At 40.9% G+C, this 25898-nt stretch overlaps 1 protein-coding gene across 5 annotated transcripts in view; it reads right to left on the reverse strand.

The window, feature by feature from the left end:
- The window catches only part of FAT3 (FAT atypical cadherin 3), a 648153-nt gene that overhangs the window by 355432 nt on the left and 266823 nt on the right, over positions 1-25898 (reverse strand). The gene's annotated exons all lie outside the window — the stretch shown is intronic.

The raw sequence follows: 25898 nt of genomic DNA on the forward strand, positions 1-25898 counted from the left end.
GCTCCCAGATAAAACCCCGGCAAGGCGCCCGCTCTTCATGGGCTCTCGTCCATGGTTTCGCATCCACCCTGGGCACTTTTGTTCTACTCTTTACCCTCTTCCTCCCGCCGACTCCTATTGATTAGACATCTTTCATCTTTGCAGGACGAGAAGAAAAACCCACAACACAGTTGTTGGGAACAATTATGTGCTGAAATGCAAGCGGCCTTCACTCCATGTTCTTTCCCAAGCCTGGAAGCTGGAGAGCAGCTCCCAAGATTAAGGCCAAGGGCTGCAGGCTGAATTCAAGCTTTTATTTGGAGTTAATGAAAACGGACAGCTCTCCTTGTCTGTTTAAAGCTCAGGAATTCCAAAACCTAGCTGCAAAAGCTTGAAAGCCTCTCTGGCCATGAAGTTCTGGAAGCTCAGTAAACATATGCTTGGTACTTGATTTTAAAAAAACAAAAAAATCAAAAAACAAAAACCATTTTGGGACCAGTTTTTAATAGACTCAAAATGTATTCCTGTTCTCTCTTTACAGTAATTCTAGTCTGGGTAGCTGGCACCAGGCACCAGCAACCTGAAAACAGGAAGCCAACAGAGTACCAGGTTGTAAAAGCAACCATCGGCTTGTGTTGGTTTATTTTAAGTTTTTGTTTTCCCTTTCTTGTCACCCAGATTCTTCTCAGCCTCAAACCCTTTCTGTGACCTGTGCTAATTGGCATAACCACTACATACAGTGTGATGATCTAGATCCTCACAGCTGGCTAGAAAGGAAGGTTGAAATCTCAAGCAATGCTCTTGGACGATCCAGAAGGGGTTTTGTTAAGTGTCTGAAAACATGGAGGTTATCACATTTACGTGAAGGGCAGCAGTTAGCTAGATTCTATTCCTTTAGAAGAAGAAAGAAGGGTTTGAATTAGATATCTAGAACTAGTCTCTGGTAACAATGGTAGGCCAAGAAAAGAATAGGTATCTGGAGGGAAGGGAAGTTCTCTTCTGCTCCTATGTTTCAGTGATGGATGACAGAGAGGTAGGTAAGGAAGTAGACAGATGGGGAAGCTGGAAAGAAGGCTCTTTGGCTTAGCAGGAAGTTTGGGAGCTTTCACATTTGGTAATTAGGTGAATCTTTATGCTTTAAAAAAATGCTTACGACTTCATTAAAGAAGAAATGAGACAATATCAATAAATTTTAAAAATCCCCCATATTGCTCATGGCCTCAGATAATAACTGTTAAAAATCCTTGGTGCATTGCCTTTGTTCTATGGAATTGTAATCTTAAAGCAGCATATTTGTCTATAATTGTTGATCCTCATTGACCACTGTTTACTGAACATCTTTCCACATCAATGAGTACAGTCCCATGTGATTGTCTTTTAATGACTATGTCACAGTGATGCCCACTTGCCACTAGGCCACAAACACAAGAAAATGAAGTTCCCCAGATGCAAGAATTTTCTCTGTTACACCGTGGTTCCATATCCTAGTACACTCTAGATGCTCAAAAAATATTTGTTGAAATGCCATTATGATGTTAATCCTTTACACCACAAAGCCCTCCTGTTAGATCATTTGTTAGGTTGTATTTTGTTTTTTTACTATGATAGTTCATGCATAGATGAATCACCTTGTCTCTCTATCTCTTTTCAATTATTCTGAAGGATCAATTCCTAAAAGTACAGTTCATAGGACAGAACATATGCACATTTTTGAAGCATTTAAATTAACTGCCTTCCAGAAAGTTTCTACTAATTATACTCCCACCAGAGGTTTCTGACCCACATTTTGAAAAAATCTTTACAAGATTTGCATTATTGTTGAGAAGAATAAAAAAAAAAAAAACAAATACTACAAATTTCCATGTCTGATATAACAGTAGACCTCGCAAATAAAAATCTTTAAACCATTCCTCATTGTAATTTAATCATTTGACTCGATGACAAAATGCCATGTTTTTGTGGTAAGACAAGACACTGCTGACAGAGAGATGATGCTGAAATTTCTGTTGAAAAGACAGACTGTACATAAGGCATAACTTTAATTAAATTAAAATTTGTCCACAAAATCAAATCCTGCAGCCTTGAAAAGTGCTGTGGGATTTTTCAACTAAATGTCAGAATATAACCTTTAGCTCTTCAAGGAAGAACATTTTCAGGTGGAGGTTCTGTCAGACGTTGGTCATACTTGAATGCAATATTTAGACTTATTTACTATTAACTCTAACTCAGCACAAAGACTATTTGGGGTCTTTGAGAAGAGTAGGTCTCAGGAGTCTTCATATGGTCAGAGAATTTGAGTTTTGTTTGGAAAAGCCTTTTTACTCTCAAGAAATTAGACTCCAGGAAAGACTGCCTCCATCCAGATGACCCGGGTAAAGCTGTGGAGAGTGTGTGCACCCTCTCGGATCCACAAAAATGCATGTATTTACCCTGTAAGTAAAGTAGGCTGGGACAAAGTCCACTTTTTTAGGCAGGACCGATCCACCTCAATGTCTTTCCTTTTTATGCTCAAGCTTTGTGGACATTTTTTTTTTTGCGGGGAACTTCTTCTCCAAGTCAAAGAGAACACTTCTTCTTCTTCTTCTTCTTCTTCTTTTTTTTTTTTTTTAATTTCTCCTGTATCAGAATATAAAAACTGAGGAAAGAGGAATCCACCCAGACAGAAATCTCATACCTCTTACCCCAGAAGGAGCAGCAGACTTCAGAACCTCCTAATAAAATAATGAAAGCATACAGTTCACTTACTCGTTTCTCAAGTGAATGCACTCTTGACTTTCACAGCTGACTTGATGTTTACCAAGAAGATATTTTTACTGAGGTTACACAGATAACTGCACATCGGATACCAAAATAGCTGAATTGCTTCCCTTGGCTAAAACACATTCTAGGTGACAAAAGGGAAACACACACCAAACAAAGGAAGATGCATCTGGGTCTAAGTTTAGTATTGTTGTTTTTCTATTTCTGAGCTACAGACCTGGACTCGCATTTATTATGAAAAATTTGTAAAAGCCTATCATGGGAAAAGCACCATAACAGAACTTCAGTTCTCTTTCACCCTTTCAGGTTAAATCTCACAAAATTGCTTTTTCCTTTGACCACTGTTGTCAAAATCACAGACAATGCTATACTTAGGTAATTAAGTTAGGTTGATTAGGTTATAGAGACTATACATAAGCATTAGAGCACATGAATGAAATCCTTGAAACCACCTTACCTTTCTTCACAATGGAAACAATAAACTCTTTGCTTTTCCATTTAAAACCAAATAAGCAACTACAATAGGGCAAAGAAACCAGGGCCCAGAAGGAGGAAAGTGTATGGTTTTCTCTAATTGAGTTTCTCCCTTTCTCATCTTCTATAGATATCTTGGATTGTTTTCCAATTTTCATTCGCATTTCATCCTATTAAATGGCTCTAACCTCTGACACACACACACTACCCTGTATTCATCTTCTATTCGTAATTGAGATGAAATGTGCCCACTCGCTCTGTGGACAGTACCAGAGGCACTGACAAGACACAGACAAATACTAACTCACTCTGTTAGCCCAAGCTTTGACAAGAAAACAAAAGACAAATCCTCATCTAGTTAGAGCACTTAAATTCACAGCGCGTAGGCACAAGGCTGGCATTTTGGGACAAGACGGAGCAGCTGACTTGCCTTGAGAAAGTGAAAAAGCAGGAGAAAAAGCTTTGTGAGACTATTTTGTTGCACTTTCAGGCTGCAGATAGGATAGCTCTTTCCAAATGTCTGTTTAAATGTGCTTAGCCATTCTAAGCTCTGTAAATAGCAATACAGGTGAATGTTAGTTTTAGAACAAATTATTGAGATTCGTGGACAAATGGCTGTGTTGTTTCCTCAAGACGGAGATGAAAAATCATGTCTCATTTTTTCCCCTTGGTAAGAACATTAATTGAAACACGCTCATGATGTGAAGGAAGTCATTTGCACTTGAGTCAGAAACAACTATTTTAGGAATTCAAAAAAAAGGGGGAGGGCCACAATGGGGTATCTGAATTACTATTGAGATTCAACACTTCAACACTAAGTGAAAAGTACAGAATATAAATACAAATATAAATAGTACCAAATATAAATATTATATCAGCATACCGTTTAAAATGTGTGTGAATTGGGGCACCTGGGTGGCTCAGTGGGTTAAGCCTCTGTCTTCAGCTCAGGTCATGGTCCCAGGGTCCTGGGATCAAGCCCCACATTGGGTTGTCTGCTCACTAGGGGGCCTGCTTCCCCCTCTCTCTGCCTGTCTCTCTGCCTCTTGTGATCTCTGTCTGTCAAATAAATAAATAAAATTTTTGAGAAAAAAAAATAAAATGTGTGTGAATGGTTGAATGAAGAATTTTGATGGTAGGTAGAGACAAAGTATGGACATTATTATAAACATCCAGTATCTAAAGGAAAGTTGTTTCACTATACTAAAAATTTTTTAAGACTGGTATCTGGGAACTACTGCTCAACATAAAAAGTTTTAGCTTAAACTTAGGATAGGGTCTTATTTAGATAATATGGATAAACTAGGAACAAAGAGAAAAGAGATAAGGCATCCAGAAAGGATGGCTCCTGGGTTCTCCCAGGACGTTCCTATATTCACCCTTCCTCCTTACATATATCTACACTCGAACAGAGGTACCTACAGGTACTTCCAGGTACCTACAGGAGGCTGCACCGGAAAGGAACAACAAGGAAAGTCGGTATTAAAAGAGAATGCAGGAATAGTCTGGAGTTTCAGGAGATCATTCCAGACTATAGGTTGGGTGGGGGATTTTTGATTTCAGAGTTAGTTCTGCTAGCAGCAGCCTGCTCAAAATCTTGGGCATGCTTTGTAGCTACAGAAGTATTTCTGAGCAGTGAGTTTCATCATATGTGATCTTGATTATGGGGTTAATGTCCTATCTCCCCCACTAGACTGTAATATCCCCCAAGACAGAGAGGATCCTACCTGTCTTTCTCAACAGACACTAGCACCTACAGAGCACTGGCTAGCTTGTAGACATAATACATGAACAATAAATATTTGTTCAACTAGTGCATGGTGTTTCTACCTCCGGAAGAGCCCAGCTGAGAATTATTATAATTTGTTACATCCATTAACAGTGTCCAACATGTGGCAATGAGTTGAAAGCCAAAAAAAAAAAAAAAAAAAATCACCTAGTTAGCCCCAGGAGAGTGGAAACAGGAAAGGCTGCTAAAAGCAAAGTTTAATTAAAATAGCAGGAGGCCCAGCGGAGAAAATCTAAGCTTCTCCCCAATTGGCACAGCACTCACATAACCCATAAGCTGCAGTAGGTGTAGATCTGTAAGCTCACCCCACTGCAGAGACAGCCCAGAGAAGGCGGCGGTGCACACTTTCAGCTTTGGCTCCTCAAAAATGCATCTGCTACACAAACAGGAGCTGGGACCAGAAATGGAAACAGAATGAATCCAGGGACTGTCTGCTTAGTTTCCAATAGGAAGTCTCAGCAAGTCCAAGAACAATTACAGAGGGAGCACAAGACAGACTCAGTCTCTGCAGGAAACCTGCCCGGAAAACTATCAAATGGGTGTTCCAGCATCCAGAGTTGGCTCAGACGAGATAGTAAGGGAACCTGGACAATCTCCGTTGCACTACCCATGGCCGTCTCTGTGATGCATCCATTCCTTTCTCCACCCTGGCCTCCTTCCACTCCCTGTCTCACTACCTGGAAACTCTAGACACCCCCAAATTGCTCTACGTTGTTCTCTCTGGCTGGAATAACCGCTCTTCCTCACCTTGAAGATGCAAATTGAGCACTTTGATCACTGTTTAAAGCGATCAACCTTGCAAACAGATGTGGCCACTATCTCACTGTATTTATGTATTTATAATATATATATTTATATATTTTTTATTTATACCTACCATCATTTTGTCATTTACATGCTATTTTGCAGTTTTCTTTAAATATATGACACCTCTGTTGAGTGTCTTCTTTTAGTTTTTTTTAATAATTTTTATTTTTTATTTTTTAATTTTTTTAAAGATTTTATTTATTTATTTGACAGACAGAGATCACAGGTAGGCAGAGAGGCAAGCTAAGAGAGAGGAGGAAGCAGGCTTCCTGCTGAGCAGAGAGCCTGATGTGAGGCTTGATCCCAGGACCCTGGGATCATGACCTGAGCCGAAGGCAGAGGCTTTAACCCACTGAGCCACCCAGGCGCCCCTTTTTTGATAATTTTTTCAAGAAAACTCTATATCCAACGTGGGGCTCAAACTCACGACGCCAAGATCAAGAGTTGCATGCTGTACCATCTGAGCAGCCAGGTGGTCCACAGTGTCTTAAAAGGGCAAAGTCTTCTGTATCTTCAGTGTTTTCTGTCCCTGACACACATAATCCACACATTATCACTCAGCAAATGTGTACTGGACAATAGGGACACGTGCCTGAACTGCAGTCGTTCACAGAAATGTCCTGCCAGGCAACGCACCAACAGGTAAATCTTTTTATTATTATTTTTTTAAGTGGGGGAGAGGGGAAGGGAAGGGAAAGGAAAAGATAAAATCTCAAGCAGGCTCCACGTCCAGTGCAGAGCCTTATGTGGGGCTCGATCCCATGACCCTGAGATTTCAACATGAGCCAAAATCAAGAGTTAGACACTTAACCCACAGAGCCATCCCACCTAAATCTTGTCAGGAAGATTGTAGAGCCCACCAGGATGTTTTTGTACCCAAAGAAACAGAGCAAGGAAGAAAAGGCAAAAATATGATGTATTTGTTCCTAGCCAGTTAAAAGAATGCTTCAAAGACAATGGCCAACATATGATTTTAAAATCAGCTGTAAAAAATGCTTTATTTTATTGCATACAGATAATCAGCTATTTGCATGATTTTCTGCAGAGAACCAATACTGAAGTCCTAAGTAACAGTTGTTCACAACCCACAGACCTTTGGAATACCTTACTTCTGTTTCTGCTATCAGACCCGAGCCCCGAGCAGAGACCAGAAAGGTTTCAAATGCCCCTTAAACAAACAGGTGTAGTCACTGAGAAGCATCCAAAAGAGATGGATGGGGGAAAAAATCACGAAAAGAAGTGAGACCTGTTCCCTCCGTGCCCAGGTCTGAGCACCGACCTCCCAAGAAGCCTGGCTCGTTCATGCAATCTGTGCAGCTCTCTGGCCCTCACACAGTATTTTTCATGGCACAATTTGGCTTTTGTGTATGATCTGGACCTGACAGCTATGGCTGTTTTATAATGAAAAACTACAACTATTTAGCTTCCATTACATAATAATTCACGATCTCCGATGGAAATGTTCAAGTCACTTAGGACTCTGATTTGGAACAACGTATCTGTTTTAATTCAGATGACAGTGGTAATTCATTTGGACAACATGATTCATATAATGTGCTTCTCCTTCACCATAACCTCTGCTGTCAGGAAATGACACCGTTTCACGGGACCGTCTCAAAAGAGTAAGAAGTAAATCCTTTTACATACAGGAGTACTATAATTTATCCAAACGCATAGAATTTTTATTCCTACAGGAAGAGAAAGAACAAGTGTGTCTTATTTTTTAAATTACAGTTAGTAAGGATCACTTAGTAAGATGTAAAATCAATTTAATAGGTTTGACCTGTGTATTTTGTAAAACGAAATGCAACTGAATAGGAAAATTGGAATGGGCTCTGTGCAATCAGGATAAACGGTGCTTTGAAGAGAGAGAATGCAGTGTGCTGTGATACAAAATCTATTTCTTACTGAGGCTCATGGCCAGAAAAGGTAGGAAAGACCTGCTGAACTCAGGCAGCACCGTGAAAATTCGGGTGAAAAATCCTGATTTTATTTCTGACATTTATTAGTGATGGGCCCTTGTGCAAGTAACAACTTCTCTACCTGTTTCCTTATCTGAAATAGAGGAGGCACCTCATAAAGTTACTTGAGGTTTAAAGAATATCATGTGTTTAATTCGCTCGTTGTTATGATAATATAGGGAACATAATTCTTTACTGGTCAAATGCTTTAGCACAGTGCCTGGTACCTAACAAGCACTCACTGAGTACCTAATAGCAACTATTGCTGTTAATGTTATTGTTTTAAAATTGTTATTATTGTCTTGTAAGGCAACATGAATATTATAATCAGGAAATTTCCAAAATATAAGAATCAAATACTACTTTCCAAGTCCTATGGGCATAACTAAGCAAAGTAGATTGGAACTTTGTGGTTGTTGCCTACTTTCTGACTCAAACTTCTTGATGTTCAGCTGAGAAATTAACCAGGAGTTCCCAGCTGGTATTTTTTGTTTAAGATTTTATTTATTTATTTATTTATTTACTTACTTTCTTATGTGAGAGACAGAGAGAGACTATTAGCAGCGGAGAGGCACAGAGAGAGAGAGGGAGAAATAGGCTTCCTGCTGAACAGGGAGCCCAAAGCAGGGCTCAATCCCAGGAAGCCCATGTCTTAACCTGAGCTGAAAGAAGACGCTTAACCCACTGAGCCACCCAGGCCCCCCCACCAGCTGATCTTCAGCTTCCTTCTCAGGCTAAAGCCAAAAAGGAAGAGTTGGTATATATGGTGAGAGCAGGAATAGCTGCCTTTTATTGAGTGCTTATTACAGTGTACTTACAGCACGTATTGAATCTATTTTAAAGGTGAAGAAATGGGTTTGAAGTTTAAGTAAGTTTTTCATGGTCCCATTATTGATAAGTTTTGGCATGTCTTGAGACGTTAACATGGGAAGTATACCATGATCATTGAATGCAAGCACCAACCTATGGCAGGCCTCAATATTTAGCATCCTTTTCGTTTGGGTTGAAGACTCAAACCCCATTAGCTCCCTACTTCCTGGGCCTTTCTGCTCTACCAAAAGGCCATTGAGACTGTCAGGTTCTTTTTTGGAGTCAGCCCATATATTTGCCTGCCTGCACTTTGACCCCTTGAAACAACACAGATTATGTATTCAGCTTCTGCTGTTTCACACGTCCTAGAAAACTGAAAAGGATTTATCTCCTTTCTCTCTTTTCTTTTCTGGAGTCAACATTCTGAGTTGCCTTTCAACTTCACTTTCATGGGATGGCTCTTACCCATTTCTTCCCATATTGTTCATTTTCTCCTAGATGGTCCTCACTCTGAACATTTCCCTTAATGGAATACTCCTGAGGCATGTGGCCTGTTCAGAGTATTGGAAAACTGGTTCATTTAAAATCCATACTTATCTATCACTGTCCTCAGAGCGCATCAGGCTTTTTGGAACCAAACTGCTTCACACTCTGCTTCACCTCCAGGGTTTGGTCACTAAAACATCAAGGTATTTTTTCAAATGAAGTGCTGGGCCAATCTTTCCATCCTGCATTTCTATAATCACATTTTTGGACCTCAATTACAGTTTTATTTTTATCCCTGTAATATTTTCTTGCCTTGCTCTTGGCTCCGCTTTCCATCCTAGAGAGGTCACTTCAATTCTTAATTCTGCCTTGCATAAAATTAACTATTATTCTCCAGAGTGTATCACATGCAAATGTAAAAAGCATGTGGTTACACTAGACTATAATAAGTTGACAGACTATGAGAGACAGATGGAAAAATATATATACACACAAAAGCATACATTTTTGCTTCTCTCATTAAATTGTAAACGCCGTGAGTTCATGAGTACCACATCCTTCTCCTTTTAGAACACTGTGTGGGCACAAAGGTCATCATACTCATTTTGACTGAATGATTATTAATTTGCACATGTCAAAATTCACTGCTAGAATTGATGATAAGCCAAGAGGCAGGAGAGGAAATAAAACGCCACACATCTGAAGTGCAGGTTCAAAGGCAACGACTGGCACGTGTTGCTTTCTTGAACCCAATCAATCATGGAGTTGACAGAAAATAGAAATTCATAGTAGAAAAGAGCCCAACGGAAAACAGAAGAGAGAAAGAGACCAGAAGAAAACACACATGTGCACATGCATATACACACAAGCCACTGATGGGTGACATTCCTTAGGGTAGTTACTAGAAGGCTTTCACACATGAATACCGCCATTTAATGGCATTAGGTCCTTGACTTTGTATTACTATTAATAGACAGCCTATTAGCGTGTTGCTATTTACAGGCTTCCACAAGGCAACATGATTTCCCAGTAGTATATTACCATTAATTGGTAAAAGGCACTCTAGGAATACCAGTCTAAGACAATAGCTCAGCCACAATTAAAAGAGAATTGCATTTGCTGACCTAGACGACAAAGCAGAGTGTGCCTGGGAAATTCTCTGCAATATTTTATATCCTGAACTAATTAAAGATCACATTCCCCATACAGCCAGAAAGCAAACATGAGAAATACCCCCAGCTGAAGACTTTCTACTTTGATGGTTACTATAATGAGTTCAGTCCCAAAGGTACAAGACAATAGAAAGAAGCTTCTGTCTCAAGGTTGTAGAATGAGGCCCTGACTCCCCTTCCTTTTGGAGCAATTCCTTTTTGTGCCATATCAGCCCCATCCAAGGGCTGCAGTTCAATTTGTAAAGAGAATGTAGGGGGGAAACTGATCTCATTCTAGTCTGCTAAATTTCTCTAACAGATTTAATGTTGACAAAGATTAAGAATAGCATATCATCATTGCCAGATTGTATGCTGAATGAATTTCATTTATTAACTTGGGAGAGTCTTCCCTCATCTAAAGCAGACAGCAGACTAAAAATGTTTTTACTATATGATTAAAGTATCTTTACACAGGCAGCCCTAGGCACCCCAAGTTATTGCTCTATTGCCTAGAGGTAAATTAAGGTGATACTTTTCCTTCTCCCCATCTCTAATAGGATTGTACATTCTGCTGCTGGCAAAACCGATTACACTATTACCTATTGCAAAAACCTCACTCCTGAATGCTGATGTGTGTTCTGTCACATTTGGCTTGAAAAAATTACCTCTTACTACTTTGTTCTGATAAGGGGGAAACTTGTGGGAAAGATATTTTCAGGGAGAGAGAGAGAAACATAAAGGAAAAATGCACAGTAGGCACTGAATGTGAGTTAACAAATGTCACTATTTTGAAACATTTCATCATATTTTTCCTCCAAATTTCTTTTACAATCAGCCTAATCATGTCAGCAAGCATTTTAGAGAATCAGTGCTGTCCTAACAGATACAGACATTTTTCATCTACAACACAGATACATTGCTAGAAGAAAACAAATACCCTATAGATAACAAGACACCTCAAATTAAACTAAATCATATCATAACTTCTAAAGTCACGCTATATAGCCCAGTAAAACTCTCTGGGAATTGATCCTTAAAGGAAAAAATAAATATGTAAAGCGTTTGATGTTAATTAGCATTTTAATGTCTGTAAGACTTTTTAATTCCAGACAACAAATACATATGGAGCATTTACTACATTAGAGATACTATCTCAGTCTGTGGATATAGTGTGGAATATGAAAACCCAAGGAGGTTTAAAAGTATTTTGAATTTTACAACATTATTTGCCCCGTTATAGCATATTAGTTAGGAAAGTCCCAATCTAATATTGAACATCTCTGTATCTTTTGGCCCCTGTATCTTTTGGCCCTCTGTATCTTTTGTGAAGGGAATGGATACTCTGCATTAATACATCAAGTCTCAAATGATTCTATAGGCTTTTCTAGTTCTAGGCTATCACTTTTCTGAAAGGAGATATTTCCTGTGCTTTCTCTTCCAATACAAGTTAGCCACCTTTCTAAATTTCTCAAGTTTTAATATTTCAAATGATGGTCACTTACAACAAAGCAATCAAAGCTTTGCTAATAGTATACAAGATGACTCAAGGTGACAGAGAGATATGTGTTTGGGTAGCTCAGTCGGTTAAGTGACCAACTCTTGGTTTCAGCTCAGGTTCCCACCCCAGGGTCGTAAGATCAAGCCCCGCATTGGGCTCCATGCTCAGTGGGGAGTCTGCCTGAGATTCTCTCTCCTTCTGTCCCACCCCTCTACATGCATGTGTGTGCACTCACACTCTCTCTAAAATAAATAAGTAAATTTTAAAAAACAAAAAGATCACATAGGAGAACAACAAAGCCAAGTTCAGGTGTGATGGCTGGGCAGTCGGCTAGACTCACTCATTTTACAAATCCTTTGCTTCCATGAAGCATTTTTAAAGCCAGGTGATTTAAAAGCAGATTCTCAGCAAAATTAGTAACTGCTCATATCAAGAACCCTCAAAATAGTTCTTGAGTACTCAAAACCATGGATGTTAAATCCATGAATACTAAAGGTATATACTCTCCTGGGTATCATTTAGCAATATCTCATTCAGTTATCATGTAAAATTAACATCAGAATAGTAGATGACAATTGTGCCTTATATAACATAAAAAAATATATGGTTCTGAGCTATAACTCTGAAAATGAACTGAAATGGTTGGGTCAGCTCACACCATTTGGGGACTTTCCCAATTCCTGTCCTGCCTTCCCCCCAGCAGAATTTGTAACCCCATCCACTCAACCCCCCAAAATAAATTTGCAAACTACTGATACAGCGCTCACAGACTCTACAACAATTTTCCCTTTGAACATATCATTCAAGGTCCCAGGTCATGTAGTCATCACTTCTGTGTGTCAAGAATACAGCGAGTCTTCAACAAATGTTTGCTGACTGAATGGTACCAAAACAGTACAGGGGCGCCTGGGTGGCTCAGTGGGTTTAAGCCACTGCCTTCAGCTCAGGTCATGGTCTCAGGTTCCTGGGATCGAGCCCCACATCGGGCTCTCTGCTCAGCAGGGAGCCTGCTTCCCCCTCTGTCTCTGCCTGCCTCTCGGCCTACTTGTGATCTCTGTCAAATAAATAAACAAAAAATCTAAAAAACAAAATAAAACAAAAAACAGTACAAGAAGGTAGCACAGATATCTATACTCTATAAAATGGGAAGTTAAGGGTATTTTTTTACCAGCAGGTTTTTCAGGTACAGCAAGTAAAATGCTAGAGGGTAAGTTCTTTGAGGGCAGAAGCATGTCTGTCTTTTCCTGGTGCACAGCCGTGCTACAGAAACTTGGCAGAATACTCCCCACACAACAAAGGCTCTTCATAAACAGCTATGGAATGAACTTCAAAGTATTAAAAGGGATCTCAGAAGCAGAATCTTCTGTGCTCATGTGTGTTTTACCTGTAGAATAGTTTCCTTGATAGGCATAACTGTATTCAAGATTACAAAACTGTATCGAATTGCAGAGCAGGGTTTTAAAAAAACAAAACAAAAAACAAACCCATAACCTTTATTCCACCTTTTGCTTTTAAGTAAGACCTTTTAAGTAAGACCTTTCAAAAACGACCACAAACTGGATTCTGTTATAAAGTATCCTTGTCCTGTTGACCGATGGTTTCTGACCAATTTAAGCTATATCACCTCAATAAGTACCAGGTGATGTCATATCATAAAATCTGGAGACAGACTTGGGTCAAGGTCTGATGCTGTCATTAACCAGCTGTGTGACCTCCAGCCAACGACTAAATTTCTCCAGAGCCTCCTCAGTTTCCTCCTTCACAAAACTGAAATGAGAAGGACACCCACCTCATAGGGGAGTTAAGAGAGAAACGTACATGCAAAAGAGACATCCACTTTCATTTTCATTTGTGTAAAATTTTCACACTACGATATTTTTTTTCCCAGCCAAAACTCTGCACTAGGCACCTCCTGGTGCTATTTAAAATGCATGGACTGGGGCTCCTAGGTGGCTCAGTGGGTTAAGCCTCTGCCTTAGGCTCAGGTCATGATCCCAGGGTCCTGGGATCGAGCCCCACATCGGGCTCTGTGCTCAGCAAGGAGCCTGCCTCCACCTCTCTCTGCCTATCTCTGTCTGTCACATAAACATTAAAAAAACCACAACCAAACAAACAAACAAACAAAAAACGCAAGGACTTTAGCAGGGATTTGAATCCTTTTGGTAAAAAGAGCCCTCCTGATACAGGTATATTTATCTAAGAAAAATGCTCTCAGACTTCAGTGCCAGGCAGCAGAGAGCCCGCTGTGGTCCCTCCTCTGATGCAGTGAACAGGCTGGGGGGTGGGGGACTGGGGGGGTCACTGTGCAGGAAATAAGCTTGCCACTGTGGCAAAGTGCAATGAAGTGTGACCCTAGAAACGCACTTAGTTCATTATGAAAGAAGCAGTCCAGGGACTTACAGAAACAAGTATAAGAGAGACCCAAACTAGGCTATAGAGTTCCAGACAAACTCTAGGCAAACGTTACTGAAGTCTATCACCAAAGTCAGGTTCAATGTAAAGTATTCTCAAACCAAGCAAGGCAGCTGAACAAGGAACATCCTGTGGCATGCTATGGGTTAATATAATCTTGGGGAAGGGTATGGAATATGGAGTAGATGTGAATCATTTTTATGATTATCACCATGAACATCAGGCAGAATCTTTAGCGTTTCCCAGCTCTGGAGTGTTGCTGCCTTTAGTGCTCTCTGAAGACTCTCTCCAATAGCACAGGAGGGTCTCTTCAAATTCAGCTCTTGGAATTTAAGACTGGATCTCCTTCCTCTTTCCATAAAGTTGTTTGTAAGTCTAATACTTTGGGGCTGCACACAGTGTTCCTTCCTTGCTTCAACCCAACCAGAAAGGAGCAAGTGTCTGCTATGTGCTCACCACTGCCAGAACCACTCCAGTGTGAGGAAGACAGAGGGCCTACACTGGGGATGGCAGCCTAATAGAACTCAGAGCTCCTGTTAGAGGAGGGAGTTAACGAGGTTCTAGCAGGATGTCTGGAGGCAAGCAGTGGGAAGTCATGGCCAACTGTGAGGAAGTTAGAGGCCTGCCCTGGCAGTGCTCCACAGCAAAACCGCAAGAAACCAGATCAAACCAGAGAGGCCCAAGATGGCCAACAAAGCAGGCCAAAGTTCACATTATTCCTTTGTCATACTACATTAATATACTAAAATCTCCTCCCTACGGATCCCATGACAGAAAACTCTTGACCAAATAAAGAAAAGAAAACCTGTAACCTTACTTCCAAGAAATCCCTGACTCAGGTAGAGAATATTCCACTCCATTGTTAACACCTGTGAATAAAAGATAGAAACCCAAACCCTAGGGGACAGATCTCTCCCTAGAGCTCACCTGCCCTCACATCTCAAGAGTTACTTTTGTTTTAATAAATGTTTCTTCCTGTGCTACTCGTCCACCGTGTTGTGTCTGTCCTTGAATTTTTTCTCCTGATGAGACCAAGAGCCTCTGGCGACATCTTTGGGATGGGATGGGGGGAAGCCTCACTGCCGAATGTCTCCCCAGTCTAGCCGGCAACACCACTGCAAGTATATGACAGTAAGGTCTGTCAGTTATGACCATGGAAGTGTGCTCCCCAGGGAAGGGAGTTACAAAGAGAGAAGCATGCTGTGAACTCTGACTTGAGTAGGTATCACAGAAGCTTTCACAGAGGAAAAAACGTGTGATCTGGATTTATAGCATGAATTAGTAGGAGATGGGCAGCAGGAGAAGAGGCTTTCCAAGACACCGTAGAAAAGATGGCACCCTTGTAATGGAGAGTACCAGTGTTAAAATGTGGGCAGAGGGCAGCACCGGTGAAGTGGAGAGGCAGGGGGAGCATCAGGCGAAGGTCTGCAACACCACACAGCATTCATGCAACAAAAATTTACTGACCACTGTGTGCCAGGCACAGGGGATAGAATCATTAACAGAATCTCGATTCACCCTGAATATTCTTTAGGCAAAAGTCTACATATGCTGTATAATCCATTGGCTTTTATTAAATATCCATTTGATAGACGGGACAGCTGACAGCTGATAGCATGGTTACATACTGGCAGAGTGACCCCAATCCAAACCTTCACCAGTACTCTGCACAATAGATTTAATCAATCTACAATCCCCAAATTTTTGCACAGAAAATTGTCAGTGCTCATCTTTTGGATGGATCGACACCAGAGAAAATCGACATCTAATGAAACTTTATAGGTTACAAAAAAAAAAAAAAATTTTTTTTTAAAACACCAAAAATTTTGGAACTGTCTCTTGTACTCTGATTTAAACTAGCTAATTTGAGCTCAAATAGCTGAGCTCTAATGACCAAATCATCTATAGTTCACGTGGCTTGCCCTTCAAAGAACTCTGTTAGATGCTTCTTTTTTTTAAATTCATTCATTCAAAAGTGAGAGACATAGAGCACAAATGGGGGAGAGGGAAAGGGAGAAGCAGACTCCTTGCTAAGCAGGGAGCCCGACGCCAGGCTTGATCCCAAGGTCCTGGGATCATGACCTGAGCCTAAGGCAGAGGCTGAATCGGCACCCTTCTGTTAAATTATTCCATCAAGGATCTGAAAAAACAGTATACTATGTTCCCAGTTTTGTAACTCTCTCAGAACCTTCTAGTGGGTGTTACATCTTGGAAATCCTGGGGTTTGCACGGGCATCCTCTCCAATATGAGGCTGGACTCCACCACACCAGCTACAGGGAGATTATTCCCACGATGACCAAAGAGCGGCGAGTCTGTGATACAGCAGCATCAGGAAAGTGCCCTCGACAGAAACAGCCAACTTCCCTGCTCTGAAAACTTTTCAGATGTCTGAAGAAACAACTTTCAAGACTGATCAACGGTTTGCTTGCTGATTCTTTCTGCTCACAGGCAAACTACAGATAATGCATTCCTCAGCTACTTGAGAGAAACAATGGAAATCATAGTGAAAAATATCTTCAATTGTTTTGAGCCAAATCAGCCAGTCAACATTTGTTGAAGATTTCATTGTGTACAAATTGTTGCAGCTGTCTGAGCTCACTGAAACAGGCATTTGGGAGAAGATGAACACTGAGCCAAGAGACCTGGATTCTAGCCCCAGCTCTGTCACCAATTACTTGTGTGACCTAGCATAACTCCCCTCACTCCCGCCACCTCATCTTTTCCTACAGAAGAATGTCCTCCACCTGCCTACCTTGCTGGGTTGCTAAGAGAATCAAATGAGATAAGTTTACAAAAGCACTGTGGAAAGTATAATGTGCTGACAAATACAATGACTTATTATTAAACAGAACGTGCTACCTCTCCTTGAGGAGGTTATGGGTCAATAGAATAAAAATACTAGATTATTGATCTTTTTTTCATTGAAAAACAGCATAGATTTCTTTTTCAGAGAAAAACATCAAAAATCTACCTTCTGAACCAATTTTTATACTTCTGTGAAATTATGCTCAGAGGTCTCATTATTTAAGTATATAGGGATATTAATGTATTAGAATTACCTTGGCCATGTGGTCCATTGCTGAGTAGGTTTGGGGACCTGAAATTGGTTTTTTTTTTTTTTTTTTTTTAATATAGAAATTGTATTTTCCACGTGACTTTGTTAAGGGTTCCAGAGTCAGGACAGGTTCACAAAAACACATAGTTATTTCCCCATAGTGCTAGAAGATAGAGGATTGTGGCAAGGAACACGGTCCTCTGCAGTAGGACTGGCTGGCTTTAAATCCCAGTTACTTATTATGGGAAATACTGGGCAAGTCACTTAATTTCTCCAATCCCTAGTTCCTTCATCTGTATAACATGTATGACATGAGAACCACTCGTGTATACATCTTACTCATCTTAAAAGATTACTAAGGAAAACATCAAATGAGAAAATGTATGGAAAGGTGTCACCACAGTGCTTGGGACACTAATGACAACAATAGGGCTGATGCAGAATACTCAGACAATGCAACAGATACTGCAGGGGACCCTCAAGTCACTAACCCATTAGATATGTTGGGTTTTTTTTTTTAAGACTTTAAAAATTCTTTATTTGACAGACACAGCCAGAGAGGGAACAGAAGCAGGGGGAGTGGGAGAGGGAGAAACAGGCTTCCCGCTGAGCAGGGACACCCCTCCACCACCACCACCAATGCAGATCTCAATGCAGGGCTCGATCCCAGGATCTTTTTTTTTTTAATTAATTTATTTATTTTCAGAAAAACAGTATTCATTTTTTCACCACACCCAGTGCTCCATGCAATCCCTGCCCTCTATAATACCCACCACCTGGTACCCCAACCTCCCACCCCCCCGCCACTTCAAACCCCTCAGATTGTTTTTCAGAGTCCATAGTCTGTCATGATTCACCTCCCCTTCCAATTTACCCCAACTCCCTTCTCCTCTCTAATACCCCTTGTCCTCCATGATATTTTTTATGTTCCATAAGTAAGTGAAACCATATGATAATTGACTCTCTCTGCTTGACTTATTTCACTCAGCATAGTCTCTTCCAGTCCCGTCCATGTTGCTACAAAAGTTGGGTATTCGTCCTTTCTGATGGAGGCATAATACTCCATAGTGTATATGGACCACATCTTCCTTATCCATTTGTCCGTTGAAGGGCATCTTGGTTCTTTCCATAGTTTGGCGACCGTGGCCATTGTTGCTATAAACATTGGGGTACAGATGGCCCTTCTTTTCACGACATCTGTATCTTTGGGGTAAATACCCAGGAGTGCAATTGCAGGGTCATAGTGAAGTTCTATTTTTAATTTCTTGAGGAATCTCCACACTGTTCTCCAAAGAGGATACACCAACTTGCATTCCCACCAACAGTGTAAGAGGGTTCCCCTTTCTCCACATCCCCTCCAACATATGTTGTTTCCTGTTTTGTTAATTTTGGCCATTCTAACTGGTATAAGGTGATATCTCAATGTGGTTTTAATTTGAATCTCCCTGAGGGCTAGTGATGATAAACATTTTTTCATATGTCTGATAGCTATTTGTATGTCTTGGGATCATGACCTGAGCAGAAGGCAGACGCTTAAGGACTGAGCCACCCAGGTGCCCCATGGATATGTTAATAAAGACAATTCATTGAGTATCTGTTGTGAGCCAAATGCATTGTCTCTAGGTAGAAGATACTAACCACGTGGTCAGGCAAACTGAAGTTGAGCATCAGGGAACAGAAACCATTTGCAGATCACAAAGCTACTTAGTGGTGGAATGAAGATCCGCCCCCAGACCTATGTGGCTCTTACTCCTTCCACAAGGCCAGCGTCCCAGTCTACGGCTGATTCTCGCTCAGCCTCTGAAAATCCTGGACCTCCTAGGATCTTTACTTCCCACATGATCAGTTCCCAGCGGTGTTGAGAGCATGAAATCTGAGGGGATCTACTCATAGTCCCATTCCTGCCATTATCCTTCAGCATGTCCACAAGGCCTTTTTGCTTCCTTCCTTGTTTCCTTAATGATAAGCATTGGGACACATCCACTCGATGCTTACATGTATCAGCTGCCCTGGATTAAATGAAGATTCTTTTTCCACGGCCCCGGTACCCTAAGAACTCCAAACTTTGCTGGGAACACACATGAAACTAACAATGCAATATAAGTGTTATAATAAAGATGATTGCCAACTCTATGATTAGAGGAGAGGGCAAAGTTCTCTTGGGTTGAGGCTTGGAAGTGACATCTTAGTGGGTGGAAGGACAATGCAATCAGAATGAAAGTGAGCATTGGCATATTCAAGGAACAGTAAGCAAATTAGGGTGTGTGAAGAAATAAAAGATTGGGAAGAAGCTTACTCAAGAGACCTGAACTCCAGGGGATCTCTCAGGCCTTGAAGCAGGAAACCACATACCCTCAGTAAAGTGCCAAAATGGTATCTAAGGCCAGGAGCCAAAGGACAGGAGCTCTGGCATAAACAGGAAAGTTCTGCCCATCTTCTGGGCACCTAGTGCCAGCAGACACCCACAGGCCAGGGCAAAAGTGAGTGAGCCAGAGACGAAATTCTAGAAGCTCAGCTGGGATTAGAGAGGGCTTAACCAGGATAGATGCAGACAGAGTTGAGACATCTCCATCCAAGGTCAAAGCCACCTGTGAGAAATGTCTAGAGATGTCTAGAGATCAAGCAGAAAAATAAATTTCACCTTGGAGAATGACAAGTCATAGGAAATCCACTGAAGGTTAAGCGAGAGAAGAATCTCTGAATATTTTGCAAAACTTAAAGAAAACAAAAACTCTATAATTCCCCTTATTTTCACCCCTGACTTTAATTTAACCTCATTTGTTTTTGCCAGCAGTAAAATCCACAGAACATCTTGATGATGACTGCCTCAGGGAGAAAAGAACCATGCATTTGTTCTGTGTCTACTGTGTGCCAAGAATTTTAAATGTTTTCTTTCATTCAGTTTTTGCAAATCACTCAGTGATGCTCAGAGAAGTTAAATAACTTACCCAAGGTCACAAAGCTTTATCTTACCACTGTGGCTGCAGGGTTATCACAGGATTGAGATGGTAGGATTATGTAATAACAACCCTTAGGGTGGGTTGGTGAGGGGGTGTCTTCACCATGAGTTCCAAAGGACAGGAAGCCATCTTGTCGACCTTCATGTCCTCCACACCACGGATTCCAATGCCATCACCATTGTCATAAGAGCAGTAATAACAAAGTTAATATTTATTTAGCATATCTACTATCACTGTTTTAGATTCTTTGCTTCCTGTCTCTAATCCTGAATGCAACTTGGCTAAGTGCTATGATGTCCGTTTCAGAGACGTGGAAGTTGGAGCTTGGAGAGGTGAAGGCACAGGCCGGAAGTTATACAGCCAAAGCCAGGATCCAAACCAAAGTTTGCCAGCACACGCCCATGGGTGCATGTGCACACACACACACGGATAATGAATGCACTAAACTGATATTAACAAAATTAAAGCTGTGGTATAATACAAAGGAGGAAAATCTTCTGTGGTGTGCACTAGTGCATGTGTCTCTATGCTCAAAAGCACGCAAGGCTAGCAAATTGCATTGGCTAGAGACCTGCAGTCCTGTATTACTACATAAGGACACTTCGAGAACCACTTCCGCACGCTGCCCCATCAAATTTCTCTGGCACTCAGACCACACAGGAGACACTGAATGGGAGCCATGGATACAAAAGCAAGGAAAGAAGTGTTCCGGGCAGGTGTTCAAGTGTTCACCTACATGTGATTCGATTCTTACAGACATCCACCAAGGGGCAACAAGCACAGGTCTGTGAAGACCTGAGATTGGGCTTGATTATCTGTCTATATCATTACTGGAGAGTAATCTCTACATGATCCTCTTAAGAACTGGTGATGATATTCACAGGGTGTCTGGCAAAAAGAATTACTCTGGGGAATGAGGTAAGTTTACAATCCAACTCTCAATGTGAATTACTGTTGGAAAAAAAGAACTCAACACATTGCTCTAGTGTCACCCTACTACTTCTCCCAGAGATGCTACACAATTGTCAAAGAGCAAAAAAATTCCTACATATGAGGCACAACTTTAGGCCTCTGTACTAAGGCAAATGCTACACCTATTGTTTGGAATGCCCTTCCCTTCCCTTGTCTGCGTGAAGACATCTTAGTTATCATTTAAACCCCAGCTCTGGTGCCACCTCTTGGAGGAAGTCTTCCCTGACCCCTTCAGCTAGAGTGAGGTTTCTCAACATTGGCACTATTGACATTTGGGGCCATATCATTCCTTGTTGTGAAAGATAGGAGAGTTCTACACATTGCAGTGTTTGGTGGAATCTGTGTTCACTTGGCTGTCAATAGCACCTAACCAGCTGCAACAAAAAAAGATGTCTCCAGATTTGGTCAAATGTTGAGGCAGGAGCAGGGGCGATCAACACCAGTTGAGAACCACCAAGCTAGTCTATCCTTGGGCTAGCTCTGCATGTTGGTTACTTGGCCCAGCCTTCAATTTAAATAGAGCAAGACGTTTTTTCCCCTTTTTAAATTTTTTTTTAAAGATTTTTTTAAAGGAATCTCTCCACCCAACGTGGGGCTCAAACTTACAATCCAAAGATCAAAAGTCATATGCTCTACCAACTGAGCCAGCCAGGTGCCCTTTGAGTAATAAATTCTCGGAGGAACTTTCTTAATTCCACGTTTCTCTGCTAATATAAGTGAAGGTTAAGATCTAAAAAGCAGAATTTGTTGAGTGAGTGGTCCACTTTGGCAAACTCAAGGGCCTGCCCTGTATTGTTCACAATCTTCTTCACAGAACAGAACTATGCCTAAGGACAAGAGAACAATTCATGACAGAAATCTAAGTTCAAGCTATATAACCTTGATCTTAAGTTTTCTTATCTAAAATGTGGACCTAATGTTGGCTTTCTCACAAGGTTTCTGGATTAAGTGAAATATAAACATCAAGCTGCCTAGCAAGAATCCCTTTCTCCTTCCACCAGAAGGTTAGGAATGGGTTAATGTGTGAGAAAATGCTTGGTAAATTCTAATAGCTAAACAGCTGTAAAGTGTTATGATTGGATTTTTAAAAATCAGTAATAAAAATTGTGCTTTCTTTTCTGAATTCAAGGAAATTCAAAAAATCCCTGTGAGGATGATATGAATTAGAAATCATAATCACAGTATAAAGAACACTTCACAGTTTATAAGGTCCGCTCGCACACATGGTATCTTTCAGGGGCCCCCATTGCTCAAGGCAATGTTACCTGAAAGGAGAAGAGTCTGCCTAGGAGACCCGCAGAAACTCCCCACGTTCCCAGAGCTGGTGACTCAAATCCAGTCTGCAATAACGGACCTCTTTCCAACAGTGCAGTAATGTTTTAAACACAGAACAAAGAGCCATTCAGCTCAGCCTTTCTGAAATTTGAATTACATTCTTATATGCAAAACTAGGTAGACAGTGGAGACCATTAGAACTGATTATGTCGACGGCTATCATCATTAGTTGCATATAAGCCAGCATTAAGGATTTGAAAACATAAAAAAGAGCTATTTCTTTTGTCAAAAGCAATTATAATTAATTCTCAAAAAATGTATACATTCAACCCAAATCAGATGAAGGAATAAACCAAAGGGAAAGATGGGCTTTTTTTTTCCAGTTTTGCATGCAAAAACTCTTAATTAAACCCAGACAGGCAAAAGTAGTTTCAGAAGAAAGGTTAATGGAATGGTGTAGGGAGGGAGACTGTCTCCAGAGAACTTTGCGGGCTTTAGTTTTTCTGGGCCAGCTCTTTGGTCGCTCTCAGGATAAAGTAAAAAAAAAAAAAAAAAAAAATCTACAAAATGCATTTCTCTCTTTGGAATCAAGAATGGATTGGGGCCACCCTCCAGCACACTGCAAAGAGAGCTGTGGTGTGGAATGTATGTTCCAGAACTCTGACCGGCCCTGATGAAGAGGAGCCAAGTTTTGGACACATAGTACTTGACCTTAGAGAAATGCTAATAGAGTTTGGTTTAGAGCAATGGTGTCCTCTTAGCATCTGGTGCATGCTACAAGTTTAGAAGGCAGCGAAGTAAGAAGGAAAATCTCAAGAAGCAAAGATGCCCATGTGTTTAATCTAAGCATAATTATTCAAGACTACCTCTTCTCTAAGCTTCATGATAAAAACCAATTATACTTGATGACACAGAGTTCAGTGGAACCCAAGATCAAGGACAAGCCTAATAGGCTCTCCATATGATCTCACCACAATCCAGTGGGTGAAGGGTGGGGCTCAAGGACTGGTACAATTACAGACTGAAAAACACGTTAGCAACCACATTCCACCAAGTGGAAAGAATACATATTGATTTGGGACTAGACTTCCTGGAATGGGGTCCTGACCCCATTACCATTCATTCATTCATTCAATAGACACTGTATCTTCTGACTGTCCATGTTGTACCAGGTACTGCATGAAGCCAAGGGGCTCAAATGAGAAGCAAGAGTGGTTCCTACTCTCATGAAGCTTGTGATCTAGAAGGTGCAATGGGCATTCTCATTACCAAATGCAAAGTTTCAAGTAGTGAAGTAAAGGAGTATGGTTCTATAAGAAATCATGACAGTAATAACAAAAAGCACCTACCCTCACCATTTACTGAGAGCATACTAGGTGCCCAACATGGTTCTATGAATTTAAATCATTTGATTCTTCCAACTTAATGAAGTAAGCTCCTACCACACTTCATTTTAATGTAGAAGGTATTAGTTTTCCTCATATGATGAAACAACTACACTCATAGTGTTGCCCTTTAGTGTTGAAGAAGTGGAGACAGAGAGACATTAATCTGTCCAGGGTTCCAGAGACATAAATGGTGGAGCTGAGATCCTAACCCAGACAGTTCAGAGCCCATATTTTGAACGCCCAAGTCAAAGTATTATAGAAACTCCTCATCCAGGCTGAGATTGGAGAAGGCTTTGCTGAGGAGGGAACACTTGAGCTATAGGTTAGTAGGAGTCCATCAAAAAAGAGCACAGAGTTAATCTGTAGGAACGGAGTCATTTGAAGCAGAGGAGGGAAAGTGGGCAAAGGAGAGGAGGCCCCTGTCCTCGGGATAGCACGAGGCAGTGCAAGGAGATGGGCTTGAGTTGGAGCAGAGCAATTGAGTCTTCATCTTACAGCAGTGGGAAGGTACTGAAAGGCTTTTGGACAGCAGTAATATGATTTGTGATATAAGAATTTCTCTGGCTGCAGTGTGGAAAATGGAGCAGAGAGGTTCAGAGGGCATATGAAAACAAATTGGATATAATGGAATTGTCTAGGGTCTAGGCCAATGATTCTCAAAGTATGGTCTCTGAACCAGCAGCATGACTGGCCCCCAAGAGGTTCTTATAAATTTGAATTCTTGGGACATAACCTATACCTACTGAATCAGACACTTGGGGGATGTATTGGTTAGTTATTTATTGCTATCGAAAAACCACCATAAACTTAGCAGCTTAATGCAGCTTATATTTATTGCTTTGTAGTTCCTGTGGGTCAGGAGTCTTGGCACTGCTAAGTGGGTTCTCTGCTCACGGTCTTTAAAGGTTGCAATCAAGGTGTTGGACAGGCTGTGTTCTCATCTGGAAGCTCAAGTGGAGAAAATCTGCCACCAAGCTCACTGAGTTTGTTAGCAGAATTAATTTACTTGTGACTGTAGAAGTGAGGGCCCAGATTCTTGCTAACTATTATCTGGAGGCTTCTCCTAGGTCTTGCATGGCCCTTGCAGCTCCTAGAGGCTACCCAGAGTTCCTTGTCACATGAGCTTGCCCAGCATGGTTGTTTACTTCACCAAGGTAGCAGTGTCTCTGCAGCAAATCTGTTAGCCCAACAGAGTCTTATAAAATATACCATAATTGTGGGAGTGACACCCCATCACCGTTGCCATATTCTACTGGTTAGAAGCAAGTCACAGATCCTTGAGCAAAGGGGGAGGATTATATTAAGGTATGAACACCAGGAAGCAAGGATTGTGGGGCAACACCTCAGAATCGGTCCACACAGTACTCTGTGTTTTAATCAGTCTTCCAGATAACTGTGTTGCATACTCAAGTTTAAGAACCTCTAGTCCAGATTACAGATTTGAGAGACATTTTGAAGGCTGGACCAAAAGAATGAGGAGCTCAAGTGGCTGTATTGCATTGTACAGATTAGCATTGTAGTCATGAGCATGGGCTTTGGAGCCATTAAGATCCAAGGTCGAGTCTCTGCCACTTTCTAGATTGTGTGACCTTGGGCAAGTTATTGAAACTCACACAAAGCTTCAGCTACTTTATGTGTATCATGGCATTCCCATGGAAACTACTCCTTAGAATTTAGGGTTTTATGAGTTAAGTGATCATCAATGTAAACTATGTCTGATTGTCTGACACAAAGAATGTGCTCAATAAATGTAGGCCACTGTTATGGACATCTGTGGGATTTAGTCTCCTCTGTAAAATGAGATTAGACCGTGCAATATGAATGACTTGTGATTCAAGAATCCAAATATTATAGTTAAAAAAATCTTACTTTGAGAAGGGAGTATTTTTTTCTCTGATACCTAGAATAGTAATGGCAGCACTGAGATTATGAGTTGCTTTTTTTGTTGTTTAGTTGTTGTTTTTGTGTTTTAAGTCTCCCATAATCCTGGAAGTGAGCCACCACTAGCCTCCTTTAGTTTGTTAGAAAAACTTGCTCCATATGGAACTTCCTGAATGGTTGGTATATCTTCCAGGGCCCCAGTAACTATATTTGCCTCCTTTGAAATACAAAATATGAAA

Source organism: Mustela erminea, chromosome 9 (genome assembly GCF_009829155.1).
Source record: "Mustela erminea isolate mMusErm1 chromosome 9, mMusErm1.Pri, whole genome shotgun sequence".
In the NCBI taxonomy this organism is placed as follows: domain Eukaryota; kingdom Metazoa; phylum Chordata; class Mammalia; order Carnivora; family Mustelidae; genus Mustela; species Mustela erminea.